This window comes from Sapajus apella, unplaced genomic scaffold (genome assembly GCF_009761245.1).
Source record: "Sapajus apella isolate SASKATOON/1434 unplaced genomic scaffold, GSC_monkey_1.0 scaffold1, whole genome shotgun sequence".
NCBI lineage: Eukaryota > Metazoa > Chordata > Mammalia > Primates > Cebidae > Sapajus > Sapajus apella.
The window spans coordinates 69,973,772-69,996,713 of NW_022436941.1; positions in this window are offsets into that span (position 1 = coordinate 69,973,772).

Genomic DNA, 22,942 nt, shown 5'->3' on the forward strand with positions numbered 1-22,942 from the left:
ATGAGGAGAAGGGAGAAGCAGTGTTTGGGAAGAGACATTTACTCAGAAGATCAAATATGTGGCCTCCTGTTGTTCAGTAAGTTTCCACTGAATAAGGTGGATAAAGTACGCTACTGCAGGGCCAGAAGACATTCCTACAGCCTGGAGTGGCCATAGGAGCCTGATTTGATTATTTTATTATAAATTGAGATGTTTTTATCTTTAGAGAGAAAAAAAACCCTGCAGTTGGCTAAAGTGGAGGCCAAATTACAAAAATAAAATTCAAAAATGTTATTTATATTTTGGCTCTTATGCATGTTAGACTTGAATGTGCAAAGAGATTTAAGAATAATTAACATTTCTTGAACACTTTTTTAGTGTCCGGTACTATGGTACACCATTTACATATCAGCTTATTTAATCCTTACAAGCTGTTAATTAGGTACACTATATTATCTTCATTTGACAAATGGGGAAAGAGAGGCTTGGAAAGAGGCCGTTTTATTTCTCAGAGGATTGCTGGAAGCTTTATTACTGCCCCATTACTAGACTCTGACCTGTCATTTCTTTTGTTTTTGTTGCCATTTCCACCACCCTTTTGAGACTGGTAGCCTTACATTTAGTTAGCTTCAATTGCTGGGATCGTTGCGCTCCCACTGGGAGGGAGTTCAGAGGCACTCGGTGCGGATTCGGTACTGGGTGACTCACGCCATCATAACTGTCCCAGATTTGATCCACCAGCATTGTTTGAGCATTTCCATCAGCCATGGCTGCTAGCACTTCCTGCATTGCCCCCAGTCCTGCCCACCTGTTTTGCCGGGGAACACCTGTGTGGTAGTCAAGAAGCCGACTGCCTGTAGAAGTGGATGAGGCATTTCTGCTTGGATCTGGTGCCATCGTCAAAAGGTCCTGTAGCTCTTCACAGTTCAGTCACTTCCAGCGCTTCATCTTACTAGCTGTGTGATCTGGCTAAGTTATTCAACTCGCTAACCGTCAGTTTCCTTACCTAAAAAATCAGGATAATAATAGTTACCTTCCTTGCAGGGTTGTGAAATTATGTGAGTAATGTTAAAGCACTTAGAACAATGCCTGGCACATAGTAAACGCTCAATCAATGTTTATTTATTATTGTTTCCAGAACTTCTCAAGTGTTCATTGGAAATATTGGGGACTAGAGTCAAGCCACAACTAGAAATAATGGATAATTATATATAAGAACAAATTGTAACATGGCTATAGAACAAGACTGCTACATAATTTTTTTTTTTTTTGAGACACAGTCTCACTGTACTCTGAGGAGTGCAGTGGCATGGTCTCGGCTCACTGCAGCCTCTTCCTCCCAGGTTCAAGTGATTCTCATGCCTCAGCCTCCCAACTAGCTGAGACTACAAGCTTGTACCACCACACAAAGCTAATTTTTTTATTTGTTGTAGAGATGGAGTTTCACCATGTTGGCCAGGCTGGCCTCAAACTCCTGACATCAAACAATCCTCCTGCCTCGGCCTCCCAAGTTGCTGGGGTTACAGGCATAAGCTAACATACCTGGCAAGTGACTCTTTTACAAATAAACTACCATGTTACCATTATGCTATAACTTTAGTTTTTTAAAAAAAATCAAATAGGAAGTAAAGCAAATGGGAGGACTGACAGAGTTACAGAGAGAGAGAGCACAGCAGCCCATTATTTGCATGTGAGTGAAGTTGTCAGAAGTGTTGATCAATGTGAAGTCTGTGGACCACTTGCCTGGGCACTTTTAAAAATGTAAATGCCTGAGTCCTACTGATTCAGAAGCCCTGGGAATTGATGATTATTTCTTCTTTTATTTCTTCTTCTTTTTCTCCTCCTCCTCCTCCTCCTCCTCCTCCTCCTCCTTCCTCCTCCTCCTCCTCCTCCTCTTCCTCTTCTTCTTCTTCTTCTTTCTTCTTCCTCTTCTTCCTACTCCTCTTCATTTTCCTCCTCTTTCTCCTCTTCCTCTTCTTCTTCTGCTTCTGCTTCCTCTTCCTCTTTCTCTCCTCCTTTATCTTCCTCCTCCCCTTCCTTCCTTCCTTCCTTGCTTTCTTGCTTTCTTCTTGAATAAGTACCCTAAGTGATTGTTAGGCACTTGAAAGTTTGATTAGCATCCATCCAAGGATTGAGAAAGAGAATCCCTCTAGGATCAAAGTGGACTTGCAGCTAGACAAAAGCAAGCCTGCATGTTGAGATTTGATAAGACAATTCCAATTCTTAGACCTTCAGGACATCAATTGAGCAGAGAGATAATAATGAGTGGCTTTGTATAACATTTAAATTGAGTAAAGAACATTTTTCATCTTAGGATCAACCTTGCATGATATCAACTCTGTAGAACACCCGGTGATCAAAGGGCATAGGGTTTAACAGCAGCAGAGTAACAATGGCAAAGCCCACTTTCAGCTCAAGACTCATTCCCTTAACAAGAATTACAAAGATCAGCAGCACTTTCTATTTCATGACACTAGAAGCCAAATAAAACCCTAAAACATGAGATATGGAGACAAAAAGCAAATGAAAGATTGCTAAATGACTTAGCTAAACAGTACAAGAAAAAAACTAGGAATCTATAGAGGAAGGGCTGAAATAAATCAGTTCATCTACAGGACTCTAGAAAGGCATCAAAATTGGTAACGTCAAGTTTTGTAAAATATAGGAGGAGACTGGGGGCAGGAGACCTGGAGAGGGTGTGGTTAAAAGAGACATAAAAACCACTTACACAGCCTGAGTTCCACCCCCATCCTGCAGTCAGAAAAATATACTTCTGAAGAAACAAATTACCTTCCCATCCCATTTATCAGGAAACTCTTGGATGATGTCCTGACCAAAACAGGGAATAACCTAACAGAGAGGAAGACAGGGATATTAGGAAACAGGAGTTCATACAGGAAGGAGGTGAGGGAAATCCCAGGATGATGGCAAAGGGAAGTCCCCAAACAACAGCTGTGCAACAAGAATAAAGAATAATCAGAGGACCACTTGAGCCAGGAGGTCAAGGCTGCCGTGAGCCAAGATCATGCCATTACACTGCAGCCTGGGCGACAGAGTGAGAACCTGTCTCAAAAAAAAAAAAAAGGACATATCAGCCCCAAGAACAGAAGGTTCTGGGAGGAATGTCCTTAGAAAAAGATATTAAAGCAGAGTTATCTGATGAGTTTGAAGATGTAAAAAGTTCTATGGAAAGCCATTGTACATAGCAATAGGAAGACATGCTATAGATTTAAAAAATAATAACTCTAAGCAAATCAAAATTAGGTAATAAAAGTCCAGGAAAAACAGAAACGTATATAAGATCAGAAATGTTGACAGTGTACATCACTTAACTTAGAAATGAACCATCATCTAAAATAATAGAAACACTGATTATGAATTTAACAAAAAATTATGGCTATACTTATACTGAAGGATATGAGAGCTAAAATGCTCATTTACTATAACGAGAATTAAATAAATAATGCCAAAATTATAAATTAAGATATATCAGTCTATGAATATTGGTTAGAACTAGATTGGTACATACCTCAAAAAAATCGAAAGTAGATGCCTCTGAAGAGCGGGACAGTGAAGGGTGTGTGCGTTTGTGAGTGTGTGTGTGTGTGTGTGTGTGCACTTGGAGCCTATAGTTTTATTGTAAACTTTCTTGAAGGAGAATATCATAACACCATGTCTCTCTTTTTTTCTTTGCGGAGACTTGGTCATGCTTTTCCGTCCAGGCTGGAGTGCAGTGGCTATTCACAGGTATGCTGTTAGTGTGCTACCTAGAACTCCCGGGCTCAAGTGATCCTCCCACCTCAGCCCCTCCGGTACCTGGAACCACAGGTGTGTACTTCCACACCCAAGAAAAACTGCTGGAATTGAAATTCTAATGCCACTACTTACTAACCTACTAACTCTGTGACCTTAAGAAAGTAGACGAGTGTCTCTGTGTGCCTCAGTCAGTTTTAACATCATCAGTGGGGATGACAGATAATACTCAACTCCTGGGGTGTGCTGAGAATTAACTGAGACTATCCTTGTAAAACATTTAGTTCGGTGTCTGGCACATAGGAAATATTTGATACATCTTATCCATTATCATTTCACTTTTTAGATGATGTTTGTTTATTATTTTGACAAGAAAAAAAACATGATTTAAAAGAAAGCAGGGCCAGGAGCAGTGGCTCATGCCTGTAATCCTAGCACTTTTGGAGGCCAAGACAGAAGGATCACTTGAGCCCAGGAGTTTAAAACAGCCTGGCAGCATAGGAAGACCTCATCTCTGCAAAAGAGTAAAATGTTAGTCACGTGGGATGGCAATCCCAGCTACTTGGGAGGCTGAGACAGGAGGATTGCTTGAGCCAGGAAGTCAATAAAGACTTCGGTAAGCCGTGCAAGCAAGAAAGAGAGAGAGGGAGGGAGAGAGGGAGAGAGGGAGAGAGGAAGGAAGGAAGGAAGGAAGGAAGGAAGGAAGGAAGGAAGGAAGGAAAGGAGAGAGCGAGTGACTAAGCATGTCAGGCAAACAGAGATCGCTTGTCAGGCAGGAGGCTTTCTAACTACCCAGTCCTGAAGCTGCATTCTGATTCACCATGCCTAGAAAAAGACACTAAATGAGTTGTAGTTCCTGTGAAGTTAGAGGGAGGGAACAAGGGTGTGTGTGTGTGTGTGTGTGTGTGTGTGTGTGTGTGTGTGTGTGTGATAGAGAGAGAGAAAGGCTGAGACTGACTGAAGCTTCCTAATTAATGTTGCTATTAAAAACAGGTCTGTTTCAATAACATTGTCATTAGCTTTCCTGTGTTCAGATGTGTAGAAATAGTCCCGCTTCTAGCCCTGTTTCTTTGAAGGTGGGCAAGAGCACAGCCTGTGGATTTCTCCCGATGAACTGTTCAGGCCTTGGCATGGTCCTCTTGGTGACTTTGTGGAGGGAGTGTGTGGATTTCCAGGCCTGAGGGTGATGAGGCTTCCGGCAGCCCTGTCACCTCTCTACTCATCTAGATGAGGAAAACGGCGAGTTGGGATCGGAGATACACAGAGCTCACTCAGCTTGCGTCCCCGAGTGCTGCTAAATCAAAATAGCTAATTGGTGCCTTCTCCAGCTCTAGGTGCAATTGGCTGAAAATTAGCCATCATAGCTGATACAGCTGGAACTTGATTGTGCTTCTCCTGGAGAGGGCTGTCTGTAGGGCTCCTGTTAGCAGCTCATAGCATCTGCTGACTCATTCTGCTCTGAAGCTTTTCAGGCCAGCACCCCTCTAGGCTGCCCTCCTGGGGACCCACTGAATTTCCAGGTGTCTGGAGTAGAGTTTCTCTTACTGCTCCCTCAGAAGGTGTTCACTGATGTCCCTGAAATGCCACCCCTGCCACAAAACTCTACCCAGCACTGACCACTGGAGAATAGATTAGTTCCTTACTTGCCCGGACTTGGGACTTTGAGGTCCCCCTCCCTCCCTCCCCACCCCAGCTATTCACTTAGCCTGGCTCCCTGCCCTTTGCGCACTTATCCGTGACCTAAATGGGTAAATTCTTTCCTGTCTATTCACGATTTAATGTTTATTTTAGGCTCAGTGACCTATCCTGTCCATGCTTTAAATTGTGAACGCCCAAGGGTTAAGGGTTGCATTTCTTCGCAATTCTTTTGTTGCAGCGTTTCATACAGAATACGATGTTGTGAATGTTTCTGTATTTCCAAAATTCACGTTGAAACCAAATCCCCACTGTGGTATTATTAAGAGGTGGGGCTTTAAGGAGGTGATTAGGTCACGAGGGTCCACACTTGTGTATGGGATTAGTGCCCTTGTAAAAGAGGCTTGAGGAAGGCTGCGTTCCCCTTCTGGCAAGTGAGGACATATAGAGGGACAGATGACCAGATACTGACTCTGCTGGCACCTCATTCTTGGGCTTCCCAGCCTCCAGAACTGTGAGTAATAAATGAATCCTGTTTATAAGTTACCTGGTCCAAGTGTTTCGTTACAGCGGCTCTAACAAGCTAAAACAACACATCGGCGTTTCTGTAGCTGCTTTCCTAAGTGAGGACGAAGTGAAGGATTCTAAAGCTCCAATAGGATTTGGAAAAGTAAGAGAAATATCTGGACTTGGACAGGAGAATGAGACGGTGAAGTTCAGGGACCAAGCAGCATTTTGCAGTTCATTCCTTCAAAGATTGAAATCTGTGTGGAGAGTCACTCATTAAATAAGGAGTCCGAGGCTGCTGAACTTCTAGGGAGGATGAGTGAGGTTCATATGTTGACCTTTGGTGAGTCACTTGGACTGTGGTCTTTTGATTTCCTTATTTTAAAATGGCAAGAATAATAGTGAGTTTTACAGGGATGAGATAAGACTGATGAAGGCTTCAGAGAGCCTCTAGGAATTGAGAGTTTAAACCTCAGTACTGTAGTGTCAGTTTGGTAAGCGTGACTGAGAGGAGAGGGGAAGAAGAGGTGATTAACTTCAAGGTCATCAGAGGAGGGTTGGCATTTATTGGGTCAGTCTGGACCACTGGAGAATAGATTAGATTTCGTGTTCCTCTGGAACACGAAACCAGAGGAAAAGTCAGAGTGAATACAGCTAGTGCTCGACTTAAGACCACGGTCGGGACTGCGGACCGGTCGTAACACGATTTGGTCGTAAGTTGGGTAGGCTATATGTACAGTTGAAATGGTGCACGCGGAGATGGTAGTGCTGCCGGAAGCTGGTCCGCACTGTCGTATGCCCAGCTAGGCAACGTTTGCGCTGCCAGGCGCGGCACAGTCGTGGCTAGCGATTGTGGTCCTAAAGTCGAATCGTCATAAGCTGCATAGGTCGTAAGTAGATCAATACCTGTAAGTCAAGGCTTCCGTCAGCCATAGAAAGCCAGAAGCAGGAGCACAGCTTGAGGTATCATTCTGTGTCAAAGACAACGGTGAATGTGTCCACGCAAACCCACCACCTCTGGGGGGCATGGAAAGCAGATATCTGATTACTCTTATAGCAGTTTTTTATTTCTACTGCAACCGATTAGAATCACACAAGTTTATCATCTTAATGTCTGGAGGTCGGAAGTCCAAGATGGTTCTTAGGAGCTAAACGCGAGGTGTTAGCAGAGCAGCATTCCTCCGGGAGGCTCTCAGGGAGAACGCGTCCTTGCTGTTTCCAGCTTCTCAAGGCCTCCTGTACCCCTTGGCTTGTGGCCCCACAGCTCTTCACTCTACCCTCTGCTTTCGTCCTCTTATCTCTTGACTATGGTCCCCCTGTCCTTACAAGGACTCTTGTGATTACATCCCCCTACTACCAAATGTCCAGGATATTCCTCCCATTTAAAGATCTTTAATCACATCTAAAAAAAATCTCTTACCAAAAATAGTAACATATTTAGAAGTTCTAGGGATTATGATCATGGACATCTTTGGGGGGGGGTAATTATGCAGCCTACTACAACTACTCAATGAAATTCATGTTCTTTGTTAAAGGCTAACTTTTTATTTTTAGTAGTAAAGCCACAACCTGCATATAAATATAAAACAAAGACGTCACAGATTTAGTTTAATTCATTAAGGAACTGTTAAAATGATACAGCTCTTTCAAAGGAAAATTAAAAATTCCCACACATCTAAAGACCATCAGAAATGCTGAAAGAATTTACAGACGGATGTAAACTGGTGAATATGGGACACTGAGCACATCACACAATTCACATTTTTATGAACAAAATAGTTTGCATTACTATCATCAGCACTCTACAATTTATAGAGCTATGGTTTCATCAAAAAACAGATAACCCAGTCTGCCATCCCAGACACGAGTCATCGTTTTTTGCCCCTTTCAGTCTTCTGAAATGTTTCCTGATACCTCCTACAACTAAGAACTTCCCTTTGATCCTCAGACCCCCTGCTTTGTAGCCTTCCACCTCAGCACAGTTTCCATCCTTCTTCACCGCCTTGTGTTCTCTCCGCCCCTCCATCCCTAGGGAGCTACCGCATTGATAGGCATTTACAGTGGTCAAGTAACAACTTAAAATGCATACACTGGGTGGCTGTGAAAGCAGGAATCAAAGCATCGCAAACTGAGCGCGATAAAGCTGAAAGTGTAGGCGGCCGTTTTCACTCCGCTTAGAATCACCTGGGAACTTTTTTTTTTTTTTAACTGTCAATGCTGGGATGCAATGCCAGATCACTTCTGAAAATCTCCCCAGATAAGTGTCCCGTGAATTCTCATGTGACTCACTGCTGCGGACCTTGCTCCTGAGAGTGAGATTGAGTCCAGAGCATGCGCGACATCCGGAATCTTGATACATCTATCAGGTCCCAGGACCCACCGAGACTTTCTGAATTGAATCCTGAAGGTTAACAAGGTCTGCGGTGCTTTGTAGACATGTGAAAGTTTGAGGAGCCCTGGGCCTTTCAGGTGGTCTTTCAGGAAGGCACTAGGCTTTCAGGTGGAACAGTACTTCTCAAACTTTGGCTAAGCATCAGAATCACCTGGATGGCTTGTTAGAATTTCAGATTTGGTAGGTCTCAGTAGGCACCAAGAATCTGACTTTCTTACAAGTTCCCAGGGAACCACACTTTGAGAACCACTGGTGTAGGACATTAGAGAGTGGGAAAGAATTTTGAGAATCAGTTCTTTTGGGGCCAACTGCACCATACTACTGCCTTCTCCATTCCACTGAGCTGGTTGGTCCCTCAAGCAAACAGCTGGACTGACACACCCAAAACTCTTTGGCACCATCCTAAAAATAGTTGCTTTTACCCAGAGAAGGAGATTGTCTTGAGAGCAAGAATGTGCAGATGCCTCTTGGGCAGAATCAAGTTGGCTGCTCCTCTAAAATCCTTCAGGATTCCTTACTCTTTGGAGGGTTTTCCTGGGAGCAGAAAGGTTGGGCCAGACCCCCATTAACTTCACTAGGGATGGCACCAGCTGCAAGAGGCCAAAAAAGAGAGTTGGACCCAGCAAGTAAGACCTAGGGCTTATGGAGGGGAACAGCCCAGTGGTGGTGGGCTGGATAGGAGAACCTCCTGGACACATGCAGGTGCATCTGCTGTGCAGGGCCATTCTCAGGGTCTGCGTCAGTGACTCCCGCCAGGTGTGTCTGCCATACAGCAATCACTTGAATCTCCATAAACAGACCTCCATACAGACCAGTCCAGTGGTGGTGGGTGGGCTGGATAGGAGAACCACCACCACCTGCAGAAAGCATGCAGTTTAGGCTGGGCACAGTGGCTCATGCCTGAAACCCTAGCATTTCAGGAGGTCAAGGCAGGAAGATTGATTGAGGCCAGGAGTATGAGACCACCCTGGGCAACATAGCAAAACCTTCTATCTAAAAAACAGCAAATTAGCCAGGTGTGACGGCACACACCTGCAGTTTCAGCTACTCAGAGGCTGAGGCAAGAGGATTGCTTGAGCCCATATAGTTAGCTATGATCACACCACTACACAAGACTATCCCTAAAATAAGTAATTTTTAAAAAGAGAGCATTCAGTGTATATGGCATTTTCAGTTAACGCTCTCCTCAAACAACTTTCACCTGACAATCTTCATTGCCCCGAAACACAGGGTCTCAATCCCCTGTGGGGCCCATGTTCCATGGGACAAGACGGGGTTCAGGTGGTCCTCAAAGAGAAGGAATGGCGTTTTGAGTTGGCCATTCCTGGATTCCTTAGCTTGGAACTCCAAACACACATTCAGGTGCATCTGCTGTGCAGGGCCATTCTCAGGGTCTGTGTCAGTGACTCCCGCCAGGTGTGTCTGACATACAGCAAGCCAAAGCCTTGATTTTGAGGCTGGAGAGAGTGGGAATGACTTCCACTTATATGTGGAGTTACTTAGATTTTTATAAAATTATTTTCTTTCTTTCTCCTTTTTTCCCTTCCTCTCTCTCTTTCACTTCTCTTGGAGAGTTGGAGGTGAATCACTCATGGCCGGCATTTAACTAACACCTGTTATCCCAAGGGAATTTCTTTGAACAGTTCACTGATCCATACCCCCTCCCTGGGATAACAGCAGGGTCTTATTCACTTCACATTATGGATGTGGCATCTGAGGCTAACCTACCTGCCAAAGTTACTTAGTCAGTTGGTGCTAAGACCTGGTCATTACCCACAAATGTTCCCACAGCTTTTCAACAAAAAGCCGTGGATTCAGACCGGCTTGCTTCAGCTGTTTTCCTGGGGGAAAAAAAAAAATGCTACTGAGCTAAGTCGAGGTGGGCAAGCCTGGGGTGGGGCTCGCAGCAGGCGACGGGAATAAAGAGGTTCTCGCACGCTTTCTTCCAGGCGGGTGCCCATAGCCACACCCCGAGGCAGTCCAGCAGGCCTGTGGAGGAAGGTGTGGCCAAGGCAGAGAGACAGCCGTGGGGAAATGCCAGGGCCTGTGGGCCTGCCCCAGCCCTGTGTCTCCTTTGAAGGGAGTGCTGGTGATAGGTGGGTAGCCGGAAGAGCTCGCTGACCCTGCAGTCTCTGTTTCCTTCATGTCTGCCTTGTCACAGAGCTGACTTAGGGCCGCTTTTTCTGGGTGCTTTGGAAGGTAAAGGCTTTCTGCACTGTGCGGGAGAATTCAGGGTAACACGTGGGTCTAGTTCTCCTTTTCGTTTTCCCATCTTGCTCATTCTGTCCACCTTTTCTCTCCCACTTGTTTGCTGCTTCTTCCTTGACTCTTCTCCCCTTGGCCTGATCCAGCCATCTGGAAATATAAGATGGCCAGCTCAACTTTTGATGAGGGCTTCATTTTTGAGTGACAGAAGCCCATGTAAGGCAGTATGGTATGGTTTGTTGTTTGATCTGATACGTCTCCAAAACTCTCTCATGGACTGGGCTCATACCTGTAATCCCAACACTTTGGGAGGCTGAGGCAGGTGGGTCACTTGAGGTCAGGGGTTAGAGACCAGGCTGGCCAACAGGCTTTTCCTGAAACCTGGTCTCTACTAAAAATACAAAAATTAGTCGGGTGGTGGGTGCCTGTAATCCCAGAGCCTCAGGAGGCTGAGGCAGGAGAATCACTTGAACCCAGGAGGTGGACGTTGCAGTGAGCTGAGATTGTGCCATTGCATTCTGGCTTGGGCAATAAGAGCCAAATTTTATCTCAAAACACCTCTCTCCTGTTTCCTAATGTTCTACACCAGAGGTTCTCAATGTGTGGTTTCCTGGGAACTTATTAGAAAGTCAGATTCTTGGACTCTGAGATCTACTAAACCTTAAACTCTGAGGGTGAGACTCACCAATCTGTAGTGAGCCATCTGGGTGATTCTGATACTTGGCCAAAGTTTGAGAACTGCTGTTCCCCCGAAAGATTAATGCCCTCCTAAAAAACCACCTTCCTTCATGGCGAATATTGGCTACTCTCTAGGAAATTTTCTTTGTGAGTGTTCTTATGCATGGCTAACATTTACTGGGAGTTTTCTGTGTGTCAGCCTCTTTACAGATTTTTTTCTCATTTAATCCTTCTAAAACCTCAACACACTATTATTGTACCCATTTTATAGATGAAGAAACTGAGTCACAGAGGGGTTAAGTAAAAGTGTGTAGTATGTGTTGCTCCAGAATACTATAGCTGATTTTCATGCTAGACCCTTATTGGGTTCAGTAGGAATGGCACAGGTTCACGAGCCTGAAAAGGAGACCTGGAGCTGGTGAACAAGATATAAGGTTAATTGAGGGGATTATGTAAAGGGTGGTCCAGTGGCAGCAATTTGCAAAGCAGAACCACTACTCTTTGTAAAAAGCATGCAGCTTATATAGCATTTTCACTTAGCACCTTCCACCTAGCAAACTGCACCTGACAACCTTCATTTGACCTAAAACAAGGAGCCTCAATCCCCTTTATGGCCTGCATTCTGTGGGATGGGCTAGAGGTTCCGATGTTTCTCCTAGACAAGAAATTAATCTCTGGGTTGGCCATTCCTAGATTCCTTAACTTAGAACTCCAAACACACGTTCTTCTTGACTATAGGGTCATTCTTGAGGTAGGCTTACATTGAGTTATTAAGATGCATCTGCCATACACTGATTTCCATCAACGAGTGACCAAGGGCAGGTTACTCCCAAATCCCTGATGCAGTCAATTCTCAAACTAAGCTTTAGGTAGAGGGATGGTAGAAAAGGATGTGTTCTGAGTTGTGTATTAGCAAAGTGAATAGGTTACAGGTGAGGCAATGTGATGTGTGAACACTACAGTCCTGTTCTGTCATGTAACCCTAGGTGCTTCTTTTTACTCTTTAGTCCTGGGTTTCTTAATCTGTAAAATGCAATGGTTGAGTTATACTGCTAAGAACTTTTCCAACTGTGACAGCTTATAATTATCCAAAGCAATGTGCGTTAGAAAAGTTGAAACCTTACTTGACCCTAGGTGTTTGCTCTGCTCCTGTGTGTGAATATGAAACCATACCTACCTATTGGAAAAGTGGACTAGTGGGGGATTTGACTTGTTATTGGCCAGCAGGCTTTGGCTGGACATTTTCTACCACATGGCAGATCTCAGCTGCAGGAAGGTGGCCAGAATAGTTTGCTATCACCTACTTGCACAACTTAAGTCCTGTTTTATTGTCCTTAAGAAAGGGGTTGCTTAAAGCCCCCATGTCTATGGTCCTTTCCTTGATGCAGCCTGTGCTGAGTAAATATGGTCAACATTTAAAGCCTGGAGAGCTGCTCTCTAAGCAGAGAATTTAAACTGTGAACAGCATTTAGTGGCCACATAGTATTTCTTATCTCCTGAAACCAGAGATCTTCTGGAAGTGGAGGTGGTATTGATGGGGAAAGAATAGGAGGGGGAGTTATGGAAAATAGATAGAAAAGTTTCTTTTCTATCCAAAACTTTACTCCAAATACTTGGGAAGGTCTTGAACCACGTGAGAGTGACATACCACAAATGTAACTGTGGGCTGAGACCAAGCGTCTAGATCATCATCTTCCCTTTGTTACTTCAAAACCCTCTTTGGAGAGAAAGATGATCAGAGAAGACTATATCTTTGATCCCATTGAGAGAATAGAGATCCAAGCTGGTGTCAGCCTATAAGCCAGTGATCCATTACTCTGGGGCAGGAAATTAAATGAAGACTCTGTCATTTTCCTTATGCCCCGCTGGTGCAGCAGAGGGCCACAGTAGAAAACATTCCAAACTAGAAATCAGGTGACCAGGGTCCTTGGCCAGACCCCACCATGTATTAGCAATATGATCTTGACCATGTTGTTTCGTCTCTCTGAGCCCATGTGCTCTTATCCGTGGAGTATAGATTGTTACACTGATTCTTTCTGCTTCATATTAGGTACTGAGGAGGATCAACTGACATAATGAACACTGAGATAATGAGCGTATTAGTGGCTTTAAATAACAAATATATGTTATCTCACAGATTCCTTAGTTCAGAAATTTGGAGGCAGTTTAGCTGAGTGCTTTAGGTTTGAGAACTCTCATGAGGTTCCAGTCAAGATGGTTGCCAGGGCTGTCATCTGAAGGCTCGACTGGAGCTGGAAGATCCACTTATAAGATGGTGTGGTCATGTGGTGGCAGGTAGATGCTAGCTTTTGGCAAAAAGTCTCAGTCCTTTGCCATGTGGACCTCTCTATAGAGCTGCTTTGGTGTTCTCATGACTTACAACAGGCTTCCCTCAGTAGGCCTTCCCTTGGCCATGTAAGTCAGCCCCTTACAGTACATAGGAACATGAATACCAGAAATCAGAATCATTAGGAGCCATCTTAGAGGCCATTTGACAAGATACTACTGCAGGTGTCATCGTTAGACTTACTGTTCTGAGAATGTTGTTTTAAGTTGGAACTACTATCTTAGGAAAAGACTTTGGCTGACATGCAGGTGGTTTCTCAGTCCAGTATGTCTTTCTGTTCTCTGACTGTATGACTCCAAAATGCATTTTTCTTAAGGCCATTTGGGAGAGCAGGATGAATACAGGTAATAGGTGTGAGGAGGCAAGGAAATGCTGTGAATTTAGTAAAGAGGTTCAGAAAAGCTTCAGGTGCTCGAAGGCAGCAGCTTCATGGCCAGCCCTCACTCTGCTTGTTATAAGACAGAAGTAGTTAGAGTCGATAGTTTAAAATTTCCACCCCAGCAGAGCTTTAAGGAGCCTTGCCAACAAAAAGTAAATGTAAGCCTGACTTCTTTTGCCTTTTCCTGCCCAGACTCTGTAAGGGGGTCAGCCTTCCCAGAAATGGATAGAAAAGGTGGCCAAAACAAAAGGTGTTGGGCCGGGCAACCTCCTTCCTGCACCACTCATTGTAGCTTTTTTTCTGCAGTGGGGAAATACAATGAAGTCATGATGCAATCTCTCAGAGCTTTTCTCAATGTTTTTTCACAACTCAAAGATTGTGTCTCAATCAAGACTTTATCAAATAGTGTCAAAAGAATGCTCCTTATATTTCTAGGATATGTATTTTGTACTTAATTAAATTTTACAGATATTTATACAATACCAATAATGTGCCCCAGAACATTGACGTAATGGTGAGAAGCAGAGGGACACGAGGAAAGAGTCTACTAGGGGTGATAAAGCGTTAAAGAGCTGACATGGATAAACCTGGAAACCATCATTCTCAGCAAACTGACACAGGAACAGAAAATCAAACACCACATGTGCTCACTCATAGGCGGGTGTTGAACAATGAGAACACATGGACACAGGGAGGGGAGCATCACACACTGAGGTTTATTGGGGGGCAATAGGGGAGGGACCGCTGGAGGTAGAGAGGTCGGGGAGGGATAACATAGGGAGAAATACCAGATATACGTGATGGGGATGGAGGCAGCAAACCACATTGCCATGTGTGTACCTATGCAACAATCCTGCATGATCTGCACATGTACCCCAGAACCTAAAGTGAAATTGCATATATATATTTATAAATATATATATATAAATATATAAAGATATATATCTTTATAAAGATATATATATAAATTTATATATATATATATTATATATATATAAATTTATAAATATATATATGGATATATATAGGATATGAATGTATAACTTTTTAATTGCTGATGGTTTCCTTCTAACACTATTATATATATAAATTTATATATATATATATTATATATATATAAATTTATAAATATATATGTGTATATATATATATATAAAGAAAAAGAGCTGAAAAATACAACAGTGACAGATACTATTGACAGTCTGGCCCAGCGGCATTCAGTACCATCTCCCTGCCCACCTCCCAGAATAGATGCAGAAGAAGTGAGCTATTTGCTTTCCTGGCCTCACTGGAAGCTAGGAGCGACTGCATCCACCAGTCCAGTCAGTGAAGTGTAGAGACCGCTGGAGGCAGCTGGGAAAGCTTCCTTTCCCTTATAAAAGAGAAAGGTGTGAAAGGAAAGCTCACTGGTACTGTTCCTTCTCCTTCCTGCCTGAATACAAATGTGAGGACTGGAGTGGGGCAGTGGAGCAAACATTTGGCTGAAAATCATACACAGAGCAAAACATAAAAGGAACCACAGTCTTGGATGGCATGGATGGCATTGTTGTACTTCCAAACCAATTCCAGCAACAGTCTACCTCCAGACTTTGAGTAGTATTCATTTAAGCCACTTTTAGGTGGTTTTTCCTTGTATTTGCTGATTATTCCCGTTGAAAACTAACTGTAAGGCCAAATGAGAGTGTTAGAGAGTAAATGCACTGAAAGATCAGTGAGCTCAATTCTGCAAGAGCTGGAGAGGTGTGGGAGGGCTTGGTTGGTGGAATTGGGGTCAATGGGGAGTGTTTAAATAGATGGAAATGTAGCAGATGTGGTGAAGAATAGCATTCCAAAGTGGATGCACCAATAATTTATCACTGAATCCATACCTCTGAAGACAAGGTTGTTGCAGGTCCTTGATCCATAAGATGTGACACGTGGTTGGGCCATTTTCTCTAACTGAGGGCAGCAGAACATTGTGCATCCCAGAAAAGTCTCTTGCACTAGATAGACCTAAGTTTGGGTCCCAACTCTGCCACAGAAGAGCTATGTAACTTTGAGCCTGCTGCATAACCTAGCTTCAGCTTCCTCATCTGTAAGTTGGGGGCAATAAAAATTGAACAAGGTGACATATGTGAAGTGCTTAGTGTATAGTAAGCATTCAGTAGGCTGAGTGGTACTTAATCACTTCGTTATTGTGATCAGATATTAATTATTATATCCATTTTTACATGCCACCGTACGGATGCCTGCTTAACTCTAGAATCCAATTGTTACATCTATTAAATGGGAATGTCATCTCTCAAAGCTGTATTATATGTTAAGGAGGATCCTTGAGAAAGTTTTTTTGAAACCAGTTTGCCTGGAGTGTGTAAATAACTTACAGCATTTTGTTATTTTTTTAAGCCCTTTTAGTAGACTTTCGAGCTAAGAATCACTATGATCTTTCCCATCCCTTACCCCCAGCAGAAGATACAAGAATTATGTTAAGGCAAGGAGATGAAAACTTTAAACAATGACCTTTAGACTCAGTGAAGGTTTCAGGGTTGCCATTGTCTGGAGTAAACTGACTTGGACTTTGGCCAGTTCTAAAGAAGTTTGGACTTTAAGGCACACTGTGGAAAACTCAAGGGCAAGAAACTGTCTTTTTCGGTAAGACAATTTTGTTTTGTGCTCAGTCTCTATCATCAGCAAATGATGGGGACTAGAAGGGAAGGTTGAGGTAGGACAAAGATAGAGTGTCAAGAAGAAACGTGGAAGGTATCATCTGAATGCGCTCTTGAACTCTTAAATTCCCCCACACTAACCCAGTTACTGGTTCCTCAGGTAAGTGATTGGACCTCTGAGGCTGCATATGTGCACATACACACACACATGCATACCTCCACATCTTTTTTCCTGCTGCAGTCTGGTTGCCTTTCAAAATCTTTTCCCTCACTTATTTATGGTACCTCATAAAAGGCTTTCTGACACTCCAACTAAAGTTTACCACTCCTTAGACACTTGTTTTTAACTTTTCAAATTCTGTGAGTGTTGCATGCTCACTGAGGAAAAACATACATTCAAATAGAAATCAACCATGTAATTTTATTAACTGAACCCAATAGACTTCCAGAATTGTCATAAACATGCTCTATGAGATATAGATGTATATACATATGTTGAATAAAATGGCATGTTTTTCATTGTTTAAAAGTATATATTTTGAATATATAAATATAGATTTATTTACATGCCAATAAATAGGTTATGAATGTATAACTTTTTAATTGCTGATGGTTTCCTTCTAACACTATTATTTATTCAATAATAGTGTTAGAAGGAAACCTTCCTGTGTCACACCTGTGTCCCACCACGGGCCTCTTCGAGCACCCAGGGACACCTGGGAAGCCTTTCTGCCACCCAGGCCCGCAGGTTCGAGACGCACATGCACACCTGGGCGTGGCAGCCTCACAGGAAGCACGGGACAGACACTGCTGAAAAAGTACTGTAAAAAGGAATGTATTAAAAGTACATTCCTTTTAACACTGAAATTAATCTAAATAAATCATTTAGATTAATTTCAGTGTTAAAAGGAATGTACTAATAAGCATTATTGCCCCTAAATATTCATACACTTGCCTAATTATTCATTCTTTCTCCCAGCTCTCAGGACTATTGGAACAATTTGAACTTTTACAACCATCTTAGGATATTCTCATTCAATAATTTGTCTTTCATTATTTTTCAGAAATATGTTAACTATTATTTGGATATTCTGTTACTGCTATTATTCTTTACCATTTTTTAAAGACAACTTACTTATGCTTGTGTTCATTTGCTTTTCATTTGGCTGGAAGATTTTTAGTTTTTTTTCTCTGAAAAGGTAAAAGTGAGCACTCTTTGGCATTATGTCTTAAATTTTTGTTGCCTCGAAATACAAACAATTATTTAGCTTATCAAATAGTTGTTGTCACAGTCCTTTTTCTGTCATTAAGTGCTATAAAGGAAAGTCATTATTAACCTTTTGTTTTTTTTTTTAAGTTTTAAGAGATGGGGGTCTTGCTCTGTTGCCCAGGCTAGACTTGGACTCCTGGGCTCAAGTGATCTACCCACCTTAGCCTCTCCAGGAGCTGGGACTATAGGTACATGCCACTGTACTTAGCTTAAAAAAATTTTTTTTAGTAGTAGCCTGTTTTTGTTTGATTACTTATAATTTTTTTTCTTGAACCCTAAGAAAAGTTACCAAGCAATTTGAGTCATTATTTTACAATACTCAGTGGGTCCTTAATATCTGTAGGCTCAATCCTTATTTAGCTCAAGAAAATTTTCTTCTATCGGTTCTTTGATTAGTACTTCTTCACCTGCTCAGTTCTCACCTGAATTCCTACTGTACATGGATTAGATCTTTTCAATCTATTCTCTAGGTCATCTCTTTATTTACCATGCTCAACTCTTTTCTCTTGCTCTCTGTATTTTATGAGCTGGTTGTTATACACAGCTGTTATTAAATATTTAATGATACAAGCTTACTATCACAAATTATAATTATAGGCATCATTAAAAATTAAATCATAAACATACAATAAAATACTAAAAACTCATCACTTCCAAATTGTTTTACTTTATTATCAACACTGGAGATTATTTTTCATCGATTGTATCTGGATAGTGGCAATACTATATATTGGTGTGCTACTGTGCACCTCCTCCCAACTCTGTGTTCAGTGACATGCAGAAGAGCTAATGAGTGGACGTTTTCCAGTGTGCCCTTGCTGGCTCACCTTTAGCACTAGCCTCCATTTCTCTAAACTAAGGAGATGTGGGAGAATACACTGTGCAGTTCTGCTGAGATTTACAGCCACTTGTCAGAGCTACGTTCCCTTATATATTATAGACTGGTTAAAATTTCCTGCATTCTACTGTGATTACAGACTTTTGCAGAAATTCCTCAAAAGTTCCATATATTTATGATAACACTTCTTCTTGGGAAAAAGCCAGAAAACTTGAACTTCCAGTTTCATGGGGTGTTATTAAAACGTATCATTGGAATCTATCTTTGGGAGACAAAATTTTAAAAATAGTAAAATGAACTAGAACTAGTATATTCTGTGGGGAAAATGATGAACGAAACATAGTGCCACATGATGCTGGGCTCTAGACCAGACATAGCTGCTGTCTGGCTGAGAGAGTGGAGTGTTCAGTCCCCCACAGCTTTGAGACTTGGCACTGCCTGAGATGTCACAAGGACTTCCCGAAAACAGAGTCACCACTGAGCTGCTGGCCTGGAACAGTCTAGCAAATAAGCAGCGGCCCTGATTTTGTTGGCCCTTCCTTCTGTACAACTTGCAGGGCAGCTTTCTTAGGCGTGTTGAAGTGGGTGCAGCCCAAAGAGTGCTGGGAAACAGACGAGATGCACCTCGAGCAGAGTTCTGGAGCCAAAGCCACAGAACGTCCTTTCTAGGACAATATTCTGTTTCTGCCACAGACTGAATAAGAAAGCGCCATACGGAGAATATAACTGAAGAAGCATTTCTATTTGAACATTGTGTAAGAAGCACTACCACTTACAGAGGTCCCTTTACAGATTCCTCTCAACTGTCAGGGCAAGAGGATCATTTAGTTCACACTGAACTGACAAGTTCCTCCTCCTAGAGCTCTGGAACTATGAAACCATTGTGTGGCCCATTTTTTGCCTGGCTAATAGGAAGCTTTGTTCTCCTTCAATTATTGGAACTTTCCTTAGACACAATTTGTTTTTATTTTCAATAACATCTCCCTTCCTTTCTTCCTTCACTACTTGTTTTGTGTCTGTTTTGCAGGGGTTACTTTTTTATCTTGTCATACTTGTATTTAATGCTATATGATATTTCAGAATAATAGAACAGCCAGCCATGCATAAATTGGTGATTTTTTAGTCCATTGGATGATGAGAAAATCAATCCTGTATACCTAAGAGCCAATAAAATGTAAATGCTTTCTGGAATTAGGTACAGATATGAATAAATAGAAATTTCTTAATAGATTTTGGGTGGTTTACCATATGTCCAGCCAGCACTATAATAAGAACTACAGTAAATCAAAAGCAATAGTTTTGGGGAATCTAACCTTAATAGGCAAGACTTGCAACCATATGTATTGCCTCCCATTTATTAAATGCCAGCCATGTTGCAGGTGCATTCTGAACATCTTATTTAATCCTCACCCCTAGAGACTCCAATAAGTCAGGTTTTCTATTAAATTGATACCCAGGTGATTCTATTGTTCAGCTAGGGTTGAGAATTTCTCATCTAAAATAAAAGGAAAAGGCACAGTTGCATGCAGATCACATCTAATGTGCCAAGGCAAAGAGCCAGGTGAAGCCCTGGCATCTGTCCCTGGACAGTGAGAAAAGCGGCATGCCTGAAGCTGAGGTGTGTGATGTCAGCTGTCTGATCTGCCTGCAGCTGGGAACATTCGACTCTAGAGAACTGACAATGGAGATAATGCCTTTGACAGTATTGGAAAAACCAACCATGTCACCTGAAAAGTGATTATATTAAAGAAGTACAATGGTCTAGTCTCAATAGAACCAGCTTCCATGAAGGCTGGTGGGAGGAGCAACCACCAGGGGTATATGGGCCTGTTTTTCTAGACTAGGAAGCATGTGAAAGGTCAACTACTCTCTGAAGATTTGCCTAGCTCCTCATGCAGGCCTACTTGAGACTCAGTGTTCATTCCTCTCTATCTCTTATGATAGAGGGCAGTTGTTTGAGTTTGCTTTCACCAGCAGACTGTAATTTTGATTTCACCTGTCACATCACTGGATCTTCAGAGGGAAATACAGTGTCCAGCAAATAGTAGGTGCTCAATAAAGCTCTAAATACGTTAGACATTTCTTCGGATGTCTTATCCTTGCAGGTCCAAAGAAACAGATCATCACCACTGTCAACAAAACTATTTTAAATAGTTTTAAGCATATGGCACTGGGCCTCTGTTAGAGGACAGTAAATTTGACATAAAGTGATCAGCACATCGTCTCCATTGTGATGAAGTTATCAATATTTTTTGGTTTGTGAGGGCTGGACTATAAATCATTGAGCTCTGAAATGAGAGCTCCATAAATAAATTGGTTCCAGTGAGCTGGTCCTACAACGTATGGTATATTTTACAGTCAAAACTATAATTCTAATGAGCAGTCCTGGTGATGAATAGAGCTCTCTTGTAACTTTCTTCCTAATGTGATTAGTGGTGGTGGTTAGAGGTTGACTGTCCTGTTCTCATATTATAGGCCAAACCTTTACACCTGTCAAGACAGGTATAGATTTAGAATATTTAACTTAACAAGTTAAGCCTGAGGTCATGCTTCAGACTGTTATGATTGAGTGCTACAGAGAGAAGGGAATTTCTCATTTCCTTCTGGAAAGCAAAATGAAGATTAGCATGTTGGTGATTACTCATTTATCCTCCACACACCCCCTCCCCCAAAGCATCTCAGCGGTTTTCTGTTGAGTTGATTTATGACATCAATTCCAAACTGGAGGTTACAGAGTGCTATCTTTTGAGAAGATAATCTGAAGTTTGGGTAGTGAACAATCAGTTCTATCTATTTAAGATATTGCAACTGATTTGTATTTTTAAATAGACTTTTTAAAGGGACAGGTTTGGGAAAAAAAGGTTTCTTAAATTGGCTGACACTGTATCAGGTCTTAACAGACTCTACTTCTCTGCTTCCCACCGTGCCTCAGAGGGTTTGGTAGGCCACAATCTCTTAGCGCTTCATGCTCTAGGTAGATGGGCAGAGTGTCATTTCCAAATACACTCCTTTCCGCAGTCAAGAACTTGGCTGCCAATTTAGATTCACCTCAAGTGTCACATTTAAGATGTCAGCAAGAAAACCATACCCCAATTCTGGGCATGCTTTCACTTGGCCCTAGTGACAACATAAAGGACCAGCCGTTGTGGGTTAAAATTGGCGGTCAAGTTGTAAATGCAGAATTGGGGGACTGAGAAGCTTCATTCAGCTTACTTAATCACAGCACATGCTCTAGAAGGAGTCCCAGAGGCCCAGACCTTTATCTGGCAGATAAGGAGTTGGAGGCCTGGAAGGTGCCTTGAATTGGCCCAGTTCCCACAGCTGTTTAAAGACAGATAAAAAGACCAGGCTGGGTCTCCTAAACGGCAAATCAATCTATTTTATTTTTTCTGTGGTCTAAGTGAACATAAATTATAAAGTCACATATTACTCCACGCATTAATGGTAATGGTTTTTAGTTAAAATACTAGAAGTATTGTTTCAGTAAGCAAGTGATCTAAAGTTGTGATCTTCAAACTTTAGTATACATTAAAATCACTTGGAGCGCTTGTTGAAACAGATTGCTGGGCTCCAGTCTCAGAGTTAGTAGGTCAGGGGTAGGGCCTGTGAATTTGTACTTCTAACAGGTTTCCAGGTGATGCTAATATGAATGCTGTTAGCCTGAGAACCACACTTTGGGAACCACTGGTTTAAAGCAAGCCCAGGCTATTTCCTGCCATTCATCATTGGCCACCTGTGCATTGTCTACTAATTGAAAACCACATGGTTACCTCCCCTGCAAAAAGTTACCGGTGAACTTTTCTTTGCATTCTCTTGTGCATTTTCCATTGAAAGGCTATTACATGACAGCACGGGGGCAAAGAGCTCTGGCTTGAGTGAGAAGCCTATGCATTCAACTCTGCTGTCATATGCTGCGTGATCTTCAGCAAGCCTTTTCACATCTATGCTTGTTTTCTCATCTAAATAATGGGAATATCATTATCTTACCCGCATAATTGTGGAAGGAATAAGACATACAAAGAGTTTAATAGACAATAATTCCTTGATATGTCAGAGACCAGTTGGGGCGGTGGGGGGGCAGCGGGGTGGTGGTGGAGAAACATTACCCTAACTTTTACAGGAATAATTGAATGATAAGAATGAATTACTTGGGGAAGGGAAGGGTTCAGAGACCAAATGGGGGTGAGGGAAACCAGAGATTTAGCAACAGCATAAAGTTGCAACCACTTCTTGGGCTAGAGTAAAAATGGGAGGAAGCAATGTTTCCAGAGCCTTCTCCTGAGAGCTAGAACAGAGGGGGTTTGCACAGATTTG